Raw genomic sequence first — 18,641 nt, 5'->3', positions numbered from 1 at the left:
TATCTATGTACCAATATTGCTCATATCAACATAAACTAAAATAGCAATCTTGAGCCTTGCTTGGCAGGATGCCACATCTGGAATGTCATCATGGTGACTGCTGCATCAGCCAACCATTTCTTTGACTTAGGGTATGTCTACACTACCCGCCGGATCGGTGGGCAGCGATGGATCCAGCGGGGATCGATTTAGCGCGTCTAGTCTAGACATGATCAATTGACCCCGAGCGCTCTCCCATCGACTCCTGTATTCCAGCGCCGCAAGAGGCACAGGCAGAGTCGATGGGGGAGCGGCAGCAGTCGACTCACCACGGTAAAGACACCATGATAAGTCGATCTAAGTACGGTACATCGACTTCGTAGCTGAAGTTGCGTAACTTAGATCGATTCCCCCTTCGCCCCCCCCCCCCAGTGTAGACCAGGGCTCAGTTTAAACATACATGATCAAATTAATCTCTGATGCAATTCCAGTGTAGTTTCACCTGGCATGAATGTGGTCTGCAAATCTCCTTTGCAAACTACTTCCTTACATATATAAGATTGTCTGTCTTAAGTAATTTTAATAACAAACAAATGTAAAAGTTTTTCAATTCAGTGCAAGCTGAAAACTTGTATAAGGAGCTTATTCAGACTTCCATGAAATCCAGACAACATATAGTACAATTTCAAAAGCCCATGCAAGGCGAGTTTTTATGTTGTCTTTGCCTCTTTGGGTTTAAATTTAACAGAGGGACTCTTACTGAGCTATACTCCTAATAAAACTGTAATATTCTCTCACTCTCACATCTATGTATGCAGACAGCATCATCTCCAAACAGCCCTCGTGGATTCTTACATTGTTTCTGCTCTTTGCTAGGGCCAGGGACATTATTGCAGGTAGGGGGAATGAGGTCAGTGTTTTACTGTTAGGGGAACTGAGACTTTGTTCCCAGACTAGATCTTTCCTATCTTCTCTGTGGGATGATCAGTCCTCTCCCCACCTAACAATTCTTCTTTAGATGCCTCCATTCCTGTTCAGCTTGAGATGCCTTCTGAATATAGTGCCAAATTTGTATAGCCGCAGAAGAGGGAGCTGCATTGTACTCTGATTCCGGCAATATCAACAGAATGTCAACTGCGTTCTAATTCTAGAATCTCTGATCACCAGCAAGACTCAGAGTAATTTGTAGAAGGCTGGATGCTATAGGAGGGTGGAGGGGAGGTACTGGTCTTAGGGGAACACTTGTGGTATGCTGTGGGTGAAATCTGGTTCTTTTCAAATGCAAAAAAAAAGGCAAAAATATTAAGAGACCAGAATAAATCAACTCACTCTTGGTCATGCTGCTTTAGCCCTACCGGTTCCTCCACTTCAGTTCAAGATTGATGATGCACAGTGCACAAGGAACTCAGCCTGATTTTCAGATACCAGACTCAGCTTGTAGTGCTGGCAGGTAGAAAAAATCTTGTCTTGACTTGCCAACTGAGGAAGTCTTATAAAATCACTGATACTGAATAAATATGGAAGATCTGGATTTAATCGTTTACACAACCACTTCTGACCCACAAGAAAGGCATGCATGTGTGGAGTGGAGGGAAGGCATTGACCTCTGCCGAAAACTAAATTTACTGTACAGTGGTGTGATGATGTTTACACACGAGCACCTGAGAATTAAAGAGGCTAATGCAGAGAATAGGAAGGAGCATATGACCCAGGTTAAGCTAGAAAGAGTAGCCCTACAGAAGGCAGAGAGTTGATTGAGGGAAGGATGTTCTCTGTAAGGGTGAAGCTTACCCCTGGGCATTGAGGTAAGTTTTGTCCTTAGAGGATCTTCCCTTAGTAATAAGATGGCTTTTAGCATGGTTAGAACTCTTTCTGCCTATGAGGGAGAGAAGTTCTCGGCTGCCATAGACCTTGAGAGGATTCGCTTGAAGCAAACACTGTTATCTTATTGCTATTTAAGACTGAGCTGCTGTAAAGTGTTAATTGTATGCGGTGTTGTAGCCGTGTTGGCCCCAGGATACTAGAGAGACAAGGTGGATGAGGTAATATCTTTTAATATCTGTCCAGACCTGAGGAAGAGCTCTGTATAAGCTCAAAAGCGTGTCTCTCTTGCAAGCAGAACTTGGCCCAATAAAAGATATTGCCGCACCCACCTTGTCTCTGTAAAGCATTAATGGTTTGTTTCTTGTTGCTCTGACTTAGGGTTTGCCTATACAGGAAAACTGACTACAGCACAGCTAGTAGAACTCCTCCATGTAGATATTTTATTCTGGAATAAAAGTGACTTTACTCCAGAATAGGTATTCTGGATGCTAGTCAGACTTGCCCCCCCGGTGTATCTGCTGACTTTAGTGAAATAAATGTTTACTGATTTTTGTAAAGCTGTTAACCAGAGAGCCAACATCATTGGATTCGCTTCCTTCTTATGCATCACCAACGCAATTGTTACTGCTGAAGACAATGGGATTACACAGGTGTTGCTTTATCATTGGTGATGATGAATGAGATGGAAGGAATCCAGCCTGATTCAAACACCCAAGCATGAGTTTGCAGAGCTGGAAGTTGGAAAGAACTTTTTGTGTGTAAATGAAGCACATTTGATACAGAAATCGTTGAGAGCTTTTAGCTAAAGGGATCTGCAAATATATTTGTACAGTCACTTTTCAGACTAGAAACATTTAAAGCTAAAATAAATGGTATTCTTCCTATTAATAGCTAATCACCCCTCTCCGAAGTGTCTGTATCAAGTTTCAGTAACCTTGAGACATTTGCTGTGCAGTAAGATAAGCATCTCATGGAGGGAAAAGAGCTTGTAAATGCAATAGTTACTGTAATGCAAAATCTTTGGACCAGGTCCTTAGCTGATATAAACCAGCATAGATCCACTAACTTTAATAATAAATAATACCTAACTCTTTTATAGAACTTTTCATCAGTAAATATTAAAGAGCTTTACAGAGGAGGGCAGTCATATTTTCCCCATTTTACAAATGGGGAAACTGAGGCACAGAGAAGTGAAGTGGCCTGCCCAGGATCACCTAGCAGACCAGAGCCACAAATAGAATTCACATCTCCACAGTTCCAGTCCAGTAATCCTACCGACTAGGCCATGCTGTCTCTAGGACCTAGAGCTACCCTATACACCAGCAGAGGTGGTGTTCACTTTTGTATTGATGAACTCTGACTGTTGTTCCTTCAGTTACTGGGATGGGGAATTCCACAGTCTCAGGTAGCATCTAGTTTCCTGATAACTGTTCCCTGAACTGGCGCCAAGTTTTGTAGTACTCACCAGGAAAAAAACTCCCTCAGAAAACAATGGGAGTGTAGACTTCATTAGGGCTCTGAAAGAGAGTGCAGGACTGCGCCTACTAGCCTCACAGACATACAACCGCACTAATTCAATTGAAAAGATATGGTTTATACTGGCTGTGCAGAAAGTTACAGTTCACATTAGGGTCAATATTTCTTATTCAAGCAAGTATTTTGGTAGTTATGTGTTAAGTTTGCCACCATGAGGTGGCTTTGCAGTTAGTTGGGGATTGGTCCTGCTTTGAGCAGGAGGTTGGACTAGATGACCTCCTGAGGTCCCTTCCAACCCTGATATTCTATGATTAGCATGCCATGCCAGCGAGAGAGAGACAGGATCAGTTCCCAGAGAGTCTCTTACAACCTTTGAGATAGGTAAACAAACACAGAGAGGTTAAGGCCAAAACTTTCAGACCTTGGCTCATATAGGGCTCTTTGGTAAGCCATCCATTACAGAGATGGGAAAAAAACCCAAAAGCTCTGACTCCTAGTTGCATGCCCAAAGTACTAGTCTTGCTTTAACACTCCCAACCATGTTATTACACATGCTGTGTGAATTTAAAAAGAAATGAGCCATGTTAGTTCAGTGAACTTTGGGTATTAATGTGCTTGATGATGTTCACAGAACTGTAATTCATAGAATCATAGAATTAAGACAATAGGTAAGAGAAATCTATTGACTTCTTTCTAACCTGCGATAATCCATGATCTTTGGTGTTGCCAGAACCAAAATATTGCTCTGAAAGTTGATCAGGGAATGACATGGCAGCTTCTCATTAATCAAAGAAGTTTACAAGTCTTGGGTCCGATTCTCAGCTGGTGTAAGTCAGCATAGACTTACTGCAACCAGGGGAGCTAGGCTTATTTACACCAACTGAGGACCTGGACTCTTTTTTATTAAGAAAAAGAATATTTGTTAATATAGTGTCAAGTTTCAGTTTCCCCAAGTCTAAGTTAGTTTCACTCATGTTTTCTCAGTGACAGCATGAGTAATCAGGATTAATAAACAAACCACTGGGGGAGTTACACCCAATTCCATGTCAAGTCTCTACATTCTGGCAAAGATTATTGATAAAACATCTCAGTTGTTGCCAGTACTGCAGAAAACAAGTTGTTTTCAAGTAACAATCAAAAATAAAAGAAAATACTGCAGATAAAGAACAATGTGGAGCTCTTCTTTCCATGTTGAATGCAAGCCTACAAAAGTATGCCCATAAGAAAAACTTTAACACTGAAATTGAGGTAGCAGGCACATCAGTGGTTTGAAAGTATATTTATTGCCTATTGATAACAGTACAATTAAAAGGTTGGAAATGTTGTGTTACAGTTGTACTTGTAGTTGGGATGTCTGGTTCTAGTTTACATTTTGCCCCATGGAGGTGCCAGCCTGTCATATTCCTTTCTTCAAACATCTGAATCCAAATCCTTCCTGCATTGTTGGATGCCACTTAGAGTCCGAACAAAACTCAGCCATCCCCATCTCTCCTGGGTCACTCTTTGTGCAGAAGGTATTGAAGATGAGCACCACAGAACCTTGGTTCTATAGTTTGTTACATTCATATATGCCTCCTGTCCTAAATGTGACTTTTTGTTCTTTCCATGTAAGCGCTGTGTTTCCATGCTCTAGGAGTAGGTTTTCTATATGGAGATGTTTTGGGCTGCAACACAGAATCACAGGGCTCAAACCTGCAAGGTGTTGAGTACTTCTGTAGGTCTTTAATGAAAGGGTGGGGAATGACAGACTTCACTAGATTATTTGTTTTATCTTTATCTATTTCTTTTTAAGATTCTTTACTGTTTACTCTGATGATAAAGGACAATAGGCACTCTGCTATTAAGATTAAGGCATTCTAGTTTTTTAGGGTCACTGATAAAAGAATGAGGAGTACTTGTGGCCCCTTAGAGACTAACAAATTTATTTGGGCATAAGCTTTCGTGGGCTAAAACCCACTTCATCAGATGCATGGTGTAGAAAATATAGTAGGAAGATATATACATACAGAGAACATGAAAAGATGAGGGTTGCCACACCAACTCTAACCAGACAAATTAATTAAGGTGAGCTATTTGCAGGAGGAAAAAAAATCTTTTGTAGTGATAATCAGGATGGCCCATTTCAAACAGTTGACAAGAAGGTGTGAGTAACAGTAGGGGGGGAAATTAGCATGGGGAAATAGTTTTTAGTTTGTGTAATGACCCATCCCCTCCCAGTCTTTTTCAAGCCTAATTTAATGGTGTCCAGTTTGCAAATTAATTCCAGTTCTGCAGTTTCTCATTGGAGTCTGGTTTTGAAGTTTTGTTGTTGAAGAATTGCGACTTTTTGGTCTGTAATTGAGTGTCCATGGAGGTTGACATGTTCTCCAATTGGTTTTTGAGTGTTATAATTCTTGATGTCTGATTTGTGTCCATTTATTCTTTTGTGTAGAGACTGTCCAGTTTGGCCAATGTACATGGCAGAGGGCATTGTTGGCACATGATAGCATATATCACATTGGAAGATGTCCAGGTGAATGAGCCCCTGACGGTATGGCTGATGTGATTAGGTCCTATGATGGTGTCTCTTGAATAGATATATGGACAGAATTGGCAACATGCTTTGTTGCAAGGATGGATTCCTGGGTTAGTGTTTGTTTTTGTTGTGTGGTTGCTGGTGAATATTTGCTTCAGGTTGGGGGGCTATCTGTAAGCGAGGACTGGCCTGTCTCCCAAGGTCTGTGAGAGTGAGGGATCGTCCTTCAGGATAGGCTGTAGATCCTTGATGATGTGCTGAAGAAGTTTTAGTTGGGGGCTGAAGGTGATGGCTAGTGGCGTTCTGTTACTTTCTTTGCTGGGCCTGTCCTGTAGTAGATGACTTCTGGGTACTCTTCTGGCTCTGTCAATCTGTTTCTTCACTTCACCAGGTGGGTATTGTAGTTTTAAGAATGCTTGATAGAGATCTTGTAGGTGTTTGTCTCTGTCTGAGGGATTGGAGCAAATACGGTTGTATCTTATAGCTTGGCTGTAGATAATGGATCGTATGATGTGGTCTGGATGAAAGCTAGAGGCACGTAGGTAAGTATAGCAGTCAGTAGGTTTCTGCTATAGGGTGGGGTTTATGTGACCATCGCTTATTAGCACTGTAGTGTCCAGGAAGTGGATCTCTTGTGTGGACTGGTCCAGGCCGAGATTGATGGTGGGATGGTAATTGTTGAAATCTTGGTGGAATTCCTCAACAGCTTCTTTTCCATGGGTCCAGATGATGAAGATGTCATCAGTGTAGCGCAAGGAGAGTAGGGGCATTAGGGGATGATAGCTGAGGAAGCGTTGTTCTAAGTCAGCCATAAAAATGTTGGCATACTGTGGGGCCATGCAGGTACCCATAGGAGTGCCGCTGACTTGAAGGTATATATTGTCCCCAAATGTGAAATAGGTGTGAGTGAGGACAAAGTCACAAAGTTCAGCCACCAGGTTTGCCGTGACATTATTGGGGATGCTGTTCCTGATGTCTTGTAGTCCATCTTTGTGTGGAATGTTGGTGTAGAGGGCTTCTACATCCACAGTGGCCAGGATGGTGTTTTCTGGAAGATCACCAATCATCTCAGACATTGGCACTCTGACAGCAGAATTGTCTGGCTATGTAGACTCTCTCCTCAGGCCCTACGCTACCAGCACTCCCAGCTACCTTTGAGACACCACAGACTGCCTAAGGAAACTACAGTCCATTGGTGATCTTCCCTATCTGACTTCCTGAGGTTTGCAGGAGGGGACCTTCACTAATGCCACTCTCCTTCTGAACTTTGAAGAAGCCCAGAAAGAGGCTCCAACTGGCACAATGCATCAACCACTTAGGGAACCTTAAATAAAAGGTATCAAGGGACAGCCAGTCTGGTTAGGGATGTGTAAATACTTCAGTTCTGACCTTGAATGCACTCAGTCAGCCTTGCTTTGAGTTTGACCCACAAATCAGCAGTAATTCTAATTTCATGAACTTTTCATCACAGATGATTGCAACCTTATTTATAGGCATTTCTATAGCCCTCTACACTGTAGTTTTCAAGTCAGGATAGCCAGACATATTATGAAGCTCCTTTTTGCTGCTGTATTTTAGGTTCAAACCACGTCCATTTGGAAAAAAGAATATCTCTCGTTATTTTCCTATCTGGCCACATCTCCCCTTTTCCTCCTTCTGTAGCTGGGCATATGATTTACTTGTTCCAATTAATTTGGTGTCTTGAGAAAGAAACATGCATCTATCAAATCTAATAGCACAGATAGATCTGCAGAGAATTAGCAATATGAAGAATACTACTGTCAGCATAGAATGATATTTTTCTTTGCAAGTTTGCTACAGTTATTCTCTTAATTGTGTTTTCCAATTTAATTTTAGTAGCCAAAGGCTCAATGCACAAGAAGGCAAATAAAAGAGGGGATAATTGGCCTGCCCTAGTGCCTCTTTTCGATATAAATCAAAATGACAGTGGATTTTAAACATGATTTGAGCCAATAGAACACTTGTGGAGCCATTTAATTCACTAAAGGTTTTGCCAAAATTAATTTCACACAGGAGGGTAGAAAGGCAGGTCTAGGAAATGAAGTCAAATGGTGTCAGAATGAGGCTGTAGCCATAACAGCCTCTTTCATTTTAACATCTGAGAAAAGTACAGGAAGACTTGTCAGCAGGCAGGTCTAGGAGGAATAAGATCAGGCCGATCCAAGGTGTCAAGTTCCTCTTATATTTCCTGCTCTTATCCCTGCTTTTAAATTTGCATAATAAGAGTTTCTTCTGTGAGAAGAGGAGGAGGCCTAAAGGCTTTTTAAAAGCTAGTTACTGGCACAGGTAAGAGTAAAGTTACATGTTTATTAGTCATGTGTATGTGTTGTCACTTTTAGTCATCAGTCCTGGAACTTCTTCTTGCAGGTGTGATCTGCTGCATCATTGCAGACAGTGGTGAGCTGCAGCCCCCTTTAGAACCGGTTGTTCCTGGAGGGACAACTAGTTCCAAAAGGGCTTTTAAATTTAACTAAAGCTCTAGCTGCTCCCTACCCTTCCCCCAGCCCCAACTCACCTCACTCCGCCTCCTCTGCTGAAGCTCCTCCGGCTTCTCCTCCCCCTCCCCAGCTTCCTGCGAATCAGCTGTTCGCGCGGGAAGCTGGGAGGGCTGAGAAGCAAGCAGCACTTCCACCAGGTGAGCGGGGGGCGGGGGTGCCAGCGGGAGGAGGGCTCCAGGCGGCGCGCCGCTCGGCGAGGTCGTAGCGAGACTCTGGGGTCGGGCGGCTGGGCTCCTGCCCCCAGGGTCCAGCTGCGACCTCGGCTGGGCGGCACGGCTCCTGCCCGGGTCTGGCCCCCGGGTCCGGCCGGGCGGCGCGGTTCCTGCCCAGGTCCGGGTCGCGCGGTTCCTGCCTGGGCGGCGCAGTTCCTGCCCGGTTCCTGGCCGGGCGGCGCGGTTTCGGCCCGGTTCCTGGCCGGGCGGCGCGGTTCCTGCCCGGGTCCGGCCGGGCGGCGCGGTGAGAGGAGGGGGTGGATCGGGCCGAGGTTCTGGGGGGGCCGACAGGGGATGGGGCCGGGGGGGTTGGGTCGGCGCCGCGTGGGTGTTCCTGGGGTCTGTTGGGATGGTGGTGGATGGAGTCGGGGCAGTCAGGGGACAGGGAGCGGGGCAAGTTTGGCAGGGGGTGGGGTCCTGGGGGGGAGTTAGGGTTGGGGGTCTTGGGAAGGAGTGGTCAGGGGACAAGGAGCAGGGCAGGGGGGGTTGTGGTTTCTGAGGGGGGGGCAGGATGTGGGTGGGGGGTGTACTCACTGGGAGGTTCCCTACCGGGTCTTCGGTGGTGGGTCCTTCAGCCGCCGGAGCCATGCCACCGAAGACCCAGTAGGGAACCGGTTCCTAAGATTTTGGCAGCTCATCACTGATTGCAGACCCTTATTGACTTCAATGGGGTTCATGCAGGCACAGCAGTCTTACCTGCACATAAGGGGTTACAGGCTCCTGGCCTTAGACTGTAAACCCTCCCGGCACATAGTGGGGCTCCAGTCCTGAATGGGGCATGTGGATGCTACCACAATAATGCACATACACTGTACAGTGGAGTCACCAACTAGTATCAAAGCTTCTTAAACTGTGTGATGATCAAAGAAAAAAAGAGCACACTGTTGTATGTACTGTGTCTCCTCCTTGTAGATATTCAAGGTTCTATTTTTGTTAGAAAATACAGTGAGTATTTACTACTTTTCGCTTTTGTTAGTATTACAGAACCGATACAGCTACTGGAGTGGGACCTTGATTCCTTCCAGGCTTACACATCGGCAGCAGAATGATGGAAGGTAGCACTGATATCAGACCCAAAACACACTCCCACACATACTTAAAGCAAAAAGCATCAGCTGTAAACTATAATAATTTGTTCAGATAAGGGAGACCTTTACAGGCTAAGGCCATGTCTACACAGTGGGGACTATAGAAACATAGTTACAGCACCATAGCTGGGCCAGCATAACCTTAAGTCGTAGATACAGCCTACAGTGACTGAAAGGTTTTTTCCCATCTCTGTAGAGCACCTTCCAGAGCAACAATAGCTAGGTCAACAGAAGTATCCTTCTGTCAACATAGATGCACCTACACCAGAGGTTAGGTTGGCATAGCTACAGGGCTCAGGAGTGGAATTTTTCGTACCCCTTAGCATTGTAGCGATGTCAATCTAAGATTTAAGTGTAGACTAGGCCTAAGAGCTTGTCTACATGGAGAAATTAAACAGCATAGCTATCGATAGCTACTTTGGCAGAAGGCGCCATTTTCCCATAGTCTTGTCTTAAGAACATAAGAACGGCCATACTGGGTCAGAGCAAAGGTCCATCTAGCCCAGTATCCTGTCTACTGACAGTGGCCAATGCCGGGTGCCCCGGAAGGAATGAACAGAACAGGTAGTCATCAATCCATCCCATCGCCCATTCCCAGCTTCTTAGGGTAGAATCACAGTAAAGTGCCACCAAAAAGTAGTTTTGACCCAAAATGTTGGTGTTAAAGAAAAGACCAAAAGGAAAAGGGAGGGGGGTAGGTCATGTGTGTCTGTTACAAAGCCTAATGCAAACAAATGTTTTCTTTCATGTAGATTTAAATAGTCCCTAGGAGACCCAAACATGCAAGAATTGTGCTAGCACATGAGAACCAGAGAGTAACACTAGAACAGAAGCTCTGAGTCTGATGGCTCCTTCTGAGCTTAAAGTCTGTGAGTCTGAGTCATCTGGTGTGCAATATAGTGCATTAATCCACATCAGAGGGGTGTGAATTCTAGTGTGCACTAGCATGTTGCACACTAATTGGTCAATGTGGACCCTGCTGGTGCACGTTAAAAGTTCCCTAGTGTGTATTTAATGTAGTATTATTTGAAACGGGACTACATTAACACACACAAGGGAACTTTTTGTGCACACCAGCAGAGTCCATGCAGGACAGCTAGTGTGCAACATGCTAGTGCACACTAGAATTCACATCTCGCTAGTGCACACTAGAATTCATATCTCGCTAGTGTGGACTAATGCATCATGTAGAGAAGCCCACTGTTAATCTTAATGAAGTTACTCCAGATCTGTACTACTATAACAGTAAGACTTGGCTCCATATACATTTTATTCCTTTTGTAGTTATTGTTGTTAATGTTAGATAACTAGTAACTTAATTTTTTTAATGTATTCTTCCCCACATAGGCTATTGGTTTCCTGCTTCTTGCATTTCACCCCCTTCCCTTCGACGCTGGTCACTTTCACATTGTGGGTCTTGTCTTTGATCTTGCCTACTCCAGGTACACTGGGGATAAATCTACAGAAATCTATGGAACAATCCTGCCCTGCTTCTGTGACTAGAGAAGCTGAGCTAGGCGACCCAACTTGGATATAATGTGGTCTGGGGGGTGTTGTGCCACGATGTAGATCTACTTGTTATTCTTCCTGCAAGCGCATCTGGAAGCCTTCAAGTCTTCAGCATGATCCAGGAGCATGACCTGTCCACTCAAGATGATCAAACCGTATTTTAAACATGTTGATACCATCAGGTAATCAGGTCCTGCAACATGGTATCTCTAGAACATAGATGAGACATAAGAGTGCAGTGGGAGGTAGGAAGAAGCATATAATGAAGTTATCAAATCCATGCAGATTTCTTCAGAAGGCTCCAATGGCTTTCTGCAGCGATGAACTGACTGATTTTGACTGGCTGCAGCAGAAGTCTGGTTATTATTTCTGCTTAATGAACTCCTTAATTAGTCTCTTCTCTGTGTAAAGAACATAATCATTCCAGACAGCAGATGCATGAGGAGGCAATGTCACTTTGGCTTGCAGTCAACAAACATTTTAAATACCCCAGTATTCATTCTTAGCTACTGTCTGATTTAACTCTAAAAATACAGCATCACATGTTGTACGTAGGACTGTCTTGCAGGCCAAATATATAGTACAAAGGACTGAGCTGCCAAATTAGACTTTTTCTCTTGCAACCAATTCTAGATCTCTCCTGCCTACAATACAGACCAAATTATTATCTTAGAATACGTGTTAGCCTCACAAGCAGGGGGAAAAACTCCATGGCAGTACAAATGTGTTTTCCTATGTGTGTATTAAAAACACCAGGAAAACACATTTATACCCCTGCGATGGAATTTTTTCCCCTCCTTATGTGCACAACATATGTTATAAGATGGCTTATATAATGTAAACATAATTTAGTGCAGACCAGGGCCAAAGGCTGGGTATGTCTGTAGCATTGGCCCTGTTCCTACTTTGGCCTGAAACATGTTGCAACCAGGCTCATGATTGTTGGCCATGATTCTGTGCTTGATGACCTTTCTCCAGCATAGAGGTACTATTATGGACAGGGATATTTTTAAACCATCATGATACATGGTACCCCTAGGCTGTCTTTACTTTGCGGTTTTTCTTAAGATGTCCCTATATCTCACTATACCCATTGCAGCTCTCTCAGCAATATCAATGATGGCCGTGCTAGTATAGACAGCACGGTGTCTTCTAAATGCAGCTCAGAGCAAGTCTCCATGACATGGGTGGTAAAAACACAGTGGCCTCTAGCCCGTTCTCTGTAGTGAGAAACCTTGACTATTGGGCCAGTACAAAGTAAAGAATAAATAACACTTGGCTCTTATTTACCAAGTTCCATCCATCAGCCGCAAAGTGTTTCGCAAAGGAGGGTAGATATCATCATTCTCATTCATTGTAATTTACAGACTGGCCCTTTTGGGGAGCTGCAGAGGGCGCTTTAGGGGGAATTCTGTCTCAGCAGCCACAATGGATATGCCCACACAGCAAGACCAAACCCGTGGCAGCAAGTCTCAGAGACTGGGCCTGCAGACCCAGCCTCATGCTACAGTGCTATAAATAGCTGTGTAAACATTCAGGCATGGGCTGTGAAACCCATCCCCTCCCTGGCTTCAGAGCCCAAGCTCCAGCCTGAGCTGGACTCTCTACATGGCTATTTTTAGCACCATAGCAGAGACCAGGTCTTTGCTGCTGCGGTTATTGTTTGGTTACTGTTTTACTGTGTAGACGAACCCAGTATCTCCTCCCAGCAACCAGGGGAGTATGTAGAGAGTACCACATCCCTTTGGATGGTGCTATCTGGTTGGCTGGTGCACTGTATGGGTGGGTCAATGGCCATGCCTCTCCCACTGCCACTCATCTGGGATGATTAGCAAACACTAGGAAGAAGCATTTCCTAGAGCATGGGGATTGCTATTGTGCACTCCCCCCACCTAGGCATCATTGTTAGAGACAGACACAGTGGACCATTAAAGCTAGATTCTGCAAATGGAACCATCAAGATACACCCCTCTGCCCCTACACACCCACCTGTTTACTGGCTAGAGCACTGGACTAGGATTGAGACAATTTGGGTTCTAGTCCTGGCTCTGCTTCTGGGTGACCTTGGGCAAGTCACTTCCCCTTTCTGTGCCTTAGTTTCCCCATCTGTAAAATAGGGGTAATATTCCTGACCACTGATGAAAAGTGCATGGGCGGCAGGTTATATATTTGTGTGGGGCCCGGGCCCCAGCAATATTCAGGGCTGGGCGCCCTGCTCCAGCAATAGTTGGAGCTGGGTCTCTTCCCGCCCCCCGGTCCTGCCTGGATCGGCCCCGGCCACCGCAGGTCTCCCCCCGCCGCCGCGACCCTGCCTGGAGCAGGTCCCAGCCCCCGCCTGCCACCCCCCCTCTGCGTGTTCCCTCCCCTCCGCCGCGTTGTGTTGCGTCCCTGCCTGACAGAACGCAGCGCGCCTCTCCCCTGCCTGCTGCCCAGAGGGCTCCCAGCAGATTTGCTGTCTGCTGCCGCAGGGTCCTAGTGCCTGCCCTCCGCCAGTACTGGCAAGGCAGGCTGCCCTTAGCCTGAGCCTCTCCAACCCCAAACCCTCAGCCCCAGCCAGAGTCCTCATTCCCCCCGCACCCTAATCCTCTGCCCCAGCCCTGAGCGTCCCCACATCATGAACCCCTCATCCACAGCCCTCACCCCACACTCCAAACCTCTGCCCTAGCCCTGAGCCCCCTCCTGCATCATGAACCCCTCATCCACAGCCCTCACCCACAGCCCAACCCTCTTCCCTAGCCCTGAGCCCCCTCACATCATGAACCCCTCATCCACAGCCCTCACCCCACAGCCCAACCCTCTTCCCTAGCCCTGAGCCCCCTCACATCATGAACCCCTCATCCACAGCCCTCACCCACAGCCCAACCCTCTTCCCTAGCCCTGAGCCCCCTCACATCATGAACCCCTCATCCACAGCCCTCACCCCACAGCCCAACCCTCTTCCCTAGCCCTGAGCCCCCTCCTGCCTCATGAACCCCTCACCCACAGCCTAACCCTCATCCCTAGCCCAGACCCCCCACCTGCAGCATGTCACCCTCAACCTCAGCCCCACAGTCCTCACACAGCCCTCCCTCCTATCCCCACACGACCTCCCCCTTACCACACCCCCAGTCCCAACCCCAACCTCCACCCCAAAGCCTGCACCCTTCCCCCCCTCCTGCACACCCACCCCCTGCCCCAGCCCAGAGCCTGCACCCAGCACCCTTCCTGCACCCTAATCCCCAGCCCAGGATCTGCCCCCCCGACCTCCTCGCGAGCCCTCCCAGAGCCTTAGGCAGGTGGGGGCGGAGTTGGGGGGGTGGAGTTGGGGGCGGGTTCTGGGCCCCACCAAAATTTTTACAAACTTGCCACCCATGGAAAAGTGCTATCTAAGAGCTAGGTATTATTATTCATTTGGAGGATCTATCCCTAAATTTGCTCATTCCTGTTTTGGTCCTGGGAAATAGGCCCTCTGTGTAATAAAGAAAGGGAACCATGCAAGGATGCCTGCAGCAAGCAAAAGTGAGACTCAGGCACATGCACCTCCCCCCACAATTGGTCGGCAAGGTCAGAATCCAAACCGACCGCAACTAGCTTTCCTGCAAAAGAATCTTGCGGTATGCAAAACACAGCAGGTGTGTCCAGCTGTGATTGGGAGAGGAGAGGGCTGTGGGTCTCTGACAGCACAAAGACACTGGATTAGCATGGATTCCATTGAAGCATTTGTGAGTCAGGAAGCAGACTTACTTTGATCTGATCTGCATATAAATAATTCAGCTCCTGTAAGCACACTTTCATTTTTGTACTATTTTCTTTTTAAAAACATCTTTTCTTCATTCAAGGCAAAAACACTCAATCAAGAGCTTTAATTCATCACTTGCTTTCCAGTGTGCCCTCTGCTGGCAATTCATTGAACTTTTTTTTTTTTTAAATTAAAAGCCTGGGATCACCAATTGCAACAGAAGTGCAGATTTAAGAGTAAAATATCATTTTTCCTCTCCAATAAACTCTGAATTCCACACCTAAACTGCACTAAGTATCATGCAGAAGTCGTGATACCTTCAAATGGCTCGACACAATGGAAGCATTGTAGTTGGGTCATTCTAGACTTGCTGCTTGCTGAAAGAATTGGTCTTTATGTTGTGGATTTTTTTAAATGTCCCTCGTTTGATACAATTTCAAAATGATCTACACAAGGAGGTCAACTTCTGCAGAATAAAGTAGCTCGGAAGGAGATAGGGGGGGATTGTTTTTAGACAAGTTTATCTAAAGCAGAATGGTGGAAAACATTTTAAGATGCTCTGAGGGAATGATTAAATTTGCATTTGTCATGAAACTTGTGACTAAAAGATGTTAATAATGCTACTGCATCACTATTTAAACAATATTAATGAAAAGAAACAAATGCAACAGGACTTGTGCCAGAGAAAAGATGAGATTTTAACCCATCAGATATTTGTGCCGGAGAGTTGTGTGAAAGTTTGGGGGGTATCATGATGTTTTATAGGCAAAGCTCAGTTTGCAGAGTTATTTCCTCTGGACACATGTGCTGCTACAGCTGGGATTGTAGATGTATTTGGCTTTCCCTGTAGAGCGCAGAGCTGGCTCTGCCCTCTCTCCATAAGAGTCTCTACCATGAGGGTGTTGCCTGGCAGGGGAATATAGGGCTACAACAGTCTGCTGCCATGGGCATTCCTCAGGTGCTGAATGACCACTCTTATCATGCTGTGCACAGAGCCGGTGCAAGGATGTTTCGCACCGCAAGCCTGGGAGGTGGGAGAAGTGAAGCAGCCACGGCGTGCTCGGGGAGGAGGCGGGGCAGGGGTGAGCTGGGGTGTGGAGTTCCCCTGCATGCCGCCCCCCCCTTACTTGCTGCAGGTGGCCCTCCCCGTGCTCCCCTGCCCCAGCTCCCTCCGCCTAAATGCCGGCGGCGACTGGGGCGGCTAAAGATCCGGCCGCCGTGGTCGCTGCCGAAGAAAATGCTACCCCCCAAATCCTAGCGCCCTAGGCGTAGGAGGTCGCCTAAATGGTTGCTCTGGCTGTGCATAAGTCCTGCTGTCAGCCTGTCTTCCTCCTGTCTGGATCCACCTGTTGTAGCTTGTCTGACACTTCAACTACAAGCAATTTGGGGCAAGGACCTAACCCAATAGGGCCCTGCCTGGGCCTCTAGGTGCTACCACAATATAAATAAAGCCCATAAGGGCCTGAAGGATCCCTGGCAATTCCAGCATACAGGAGCTGGTTCAATCATCCCCCTACTTCCTTTGTTAGTCCCTGATTTGGGCTTTGCACTGATGGAGGGATGAACTGCAACCATAGTTGTCACTGTTCCCTCCACAGAAGTTCCACATGGCAGCCCAGAAATAATGGGCGTAGTCAGTGTGGAGAATTTGAAGCTGCTGAGACATGTTCCCCCTCCAAGATGGCTCAAATATTGAGGGTGCTTTTAAGGGCTGACAATGGCTGTTCACAGTCATTACGCAGTTCGCTCTCCTTGCTCAGTGAGAGCCCCAGGGCCCAGCCATGGGCTCGGAGCAAGTGGAAGTGCTGAAATGCATCAGCTATGGTAGTAATAGTGGTGGGCCAGCGGAGAGCATAAAGGCAAGTCCTCTTACTCACATGGCCAAAGACCCACAGAATTTGGATCAGTGTTCTGTAGATCCCCGGGACAATGTAGACATAGTCTAAGTCAGACTCTTCGAGTCATATTTGGCTCCTGCTGCTTTAAAAACTTGTGGATTTATTTTTGTTTTAAATCGTCTTCATGCACCCTTTCTTCTTTATAAGCCCCACAAGAATGGAGTTCTGTGACGGGAGGCCCCAGCTGGAAGAAGTGACAAAATAGCACAGCAGGACACTTTCAAAGTAATGCCATCAACACCATTAAAAAAAAAAAACTGAGTAAAAAGGGAAAGAGAGGACAGGAATTCAGGAATAAAAAAGAAGTGGAAGGTAGAAAGAATGTGGATGGAGAAGGATCTAAAAGTTCAACCATCTAGAAGCCAGCTTAGTAATATATATATATATATAAAATACTTGCCATAAAGAAAATCCCTGTACGTTAGTGAAAAAATCTCTTTGAGTGAAGAACACAGCAGGTCTGGTGTCTATCTTCAGAATGCAGCATGACAACTATGGTGCAGGGGTCAACTATTGCTCAACCAGAACAGATGAAATTGACATTTATCATTTGATAGAACAGAAATCAAGGAAGACAAGGTCATCGTAGCAGAACATTTTCACAGGATCAAGGTTTCCTGCTTTGAAACCAATATTCTGTCTGTGACTCAGCATTTCTGAAGCAACCTTGTGGCCTCCGAAACAGTCTCATACTACTGACGTCTTCTAAGTGAAAACACGACACAAATTCAAAGCAGCATGTCACACCTCTGAAAAACAACATTTTTTTCACCCTTAGGGCACAAGTGAGGGAAAACTCCCTGAACACACAGGACCAATCCTCAAAGTTATTTTAGGCGTTGAAAGGCTGAGCATTGCGACACCTAACCCTTAGGTCGCCTATTGCCTAGTTAGGGTGGCTACTCATGTATCCCCAGAATATGACATTCCAATACTTCTGGGAATGGTCTGGGCCCACCTTTTCTGGCATGATCTCCCACACCTATGAGGGCATGCCAACTGGGGTGGAGCAGTGCGCTCTTCAAAATAGTGTCCCCACACCTGCGATACCGGTCAGAAACCACATCCAGTTTTGTCTTGGTACTGGACAGGGGACAAACCATTTAAAAACTGGCCTGTGGTTTAAAACCAGACGAGTGGCCTGCCTGCACATAGTGAATCCTCAGTCTTGAGTGTGGCACCTAGGCTCCCCATGCACAGGGAAAATTAGATGCCTAAGAAAAAGCTGAGCTGGGAGCTGTGTAAAATAGCTAGCAGTGAAATGCTGGGGAGGAAGTGGGGGAGAACAGAGGAGCCTTATCTGCTCTCCTGATGCACCTGGCTGATGGCACCCATCTCTTGTCCTCCCTCCACTCAGGATCCTCAGATATGAAACCCTATTCTGGAATTAAGCTGTTGATCTGGTTTAGGTGCTTAGGTAGCCCATGGCTGATACCTCTCACGCTTACTCTTCATTTCCCTATGCACTTAGCTGTCTCCTGTGCAGGGGTACTGTGCTGTCCTCCCTCCCACATTCAGCCCTTCAACTGCAGGGTTAAGAATACTCAGATCATGCTTACAAGATCTGGCCTTGCTGGGGAGATAGGTATTCCCCTGCCTAGTTTGAGAATCCTGCATCAGTGGCCCCAGGGCTTCAGCTTGAGGTATGGCTCTGAGTAGCTTGGTAGTTGTAGGACAATATCAGTGCTTAAAAAGTTTTGTGACTACTGATCAGCAAAAACTTATGTGCCTAGGGGACTTAGGTGTTTACGGGGTTAGGTGGCAGCTGTGAAGTGTTTTTTGAAAGAATGGTGTCGAAGACTTAGGTACCTTGTAGGTACCTAGGTCACATTATATTGTCCTCTTGTCATTAGGAATGGTTTTTGCATACACAATATGGTCATGAAAAAAGATGCACAACAAA

At 46.1% G+C, this 18,641-nt stretch overlaps 1 long non-coding RNA gene across 3 annotated transcripts; it reads left to right on the top strand.

Moving 5' to 3' along the window:
* Window positions 1–1,175: 1,175 nt before the first annotated feature.
* Window positions 1,176–13,196, top strand: LOC120372299. Of its 3 annotated transcripts, none has more exons than XR_005584841.1 (3): window positions 1,176–1,784; window positions 9,502–9,580; window positions 11,056–13,196. It is a non-coding gene; the product is annotated as an uncharacterized LOC120372299 (long non-coding RNA). The 3 variants fall into 3 exon arrangements; XR_005584840.1 differs by lacking the exon at window positions 1,176–1,784 and adding an exon at window positions 8,537–8,769; XR_005584842.1 differs by lacking the exon at window positions 1,176–1,784 and adding an exon at window positions 8,620–8,631.
* The last annotated feature ends 5,445 nt before the right edge of the window (window positions 13,197–18,641 follow it).

Source organism: Mauremys reevesii, linkage group 9 (genome assembly GCF_016161935.1).
Source record: "Mauremys reevesii isolate NIE-2019 linkage group 9, ASM1616193v1, whole genome shotgun sequence".
In the NCBI taxonomy this organism is placed as follows: Eukaryota; Metazoa; Chordata; order Testudines; family Geoemydidae; genus Mauremys; species Mauremys reevesii.
This window is presented reverse-complemented; position numbering and strand designations above follow the sequence as displayed.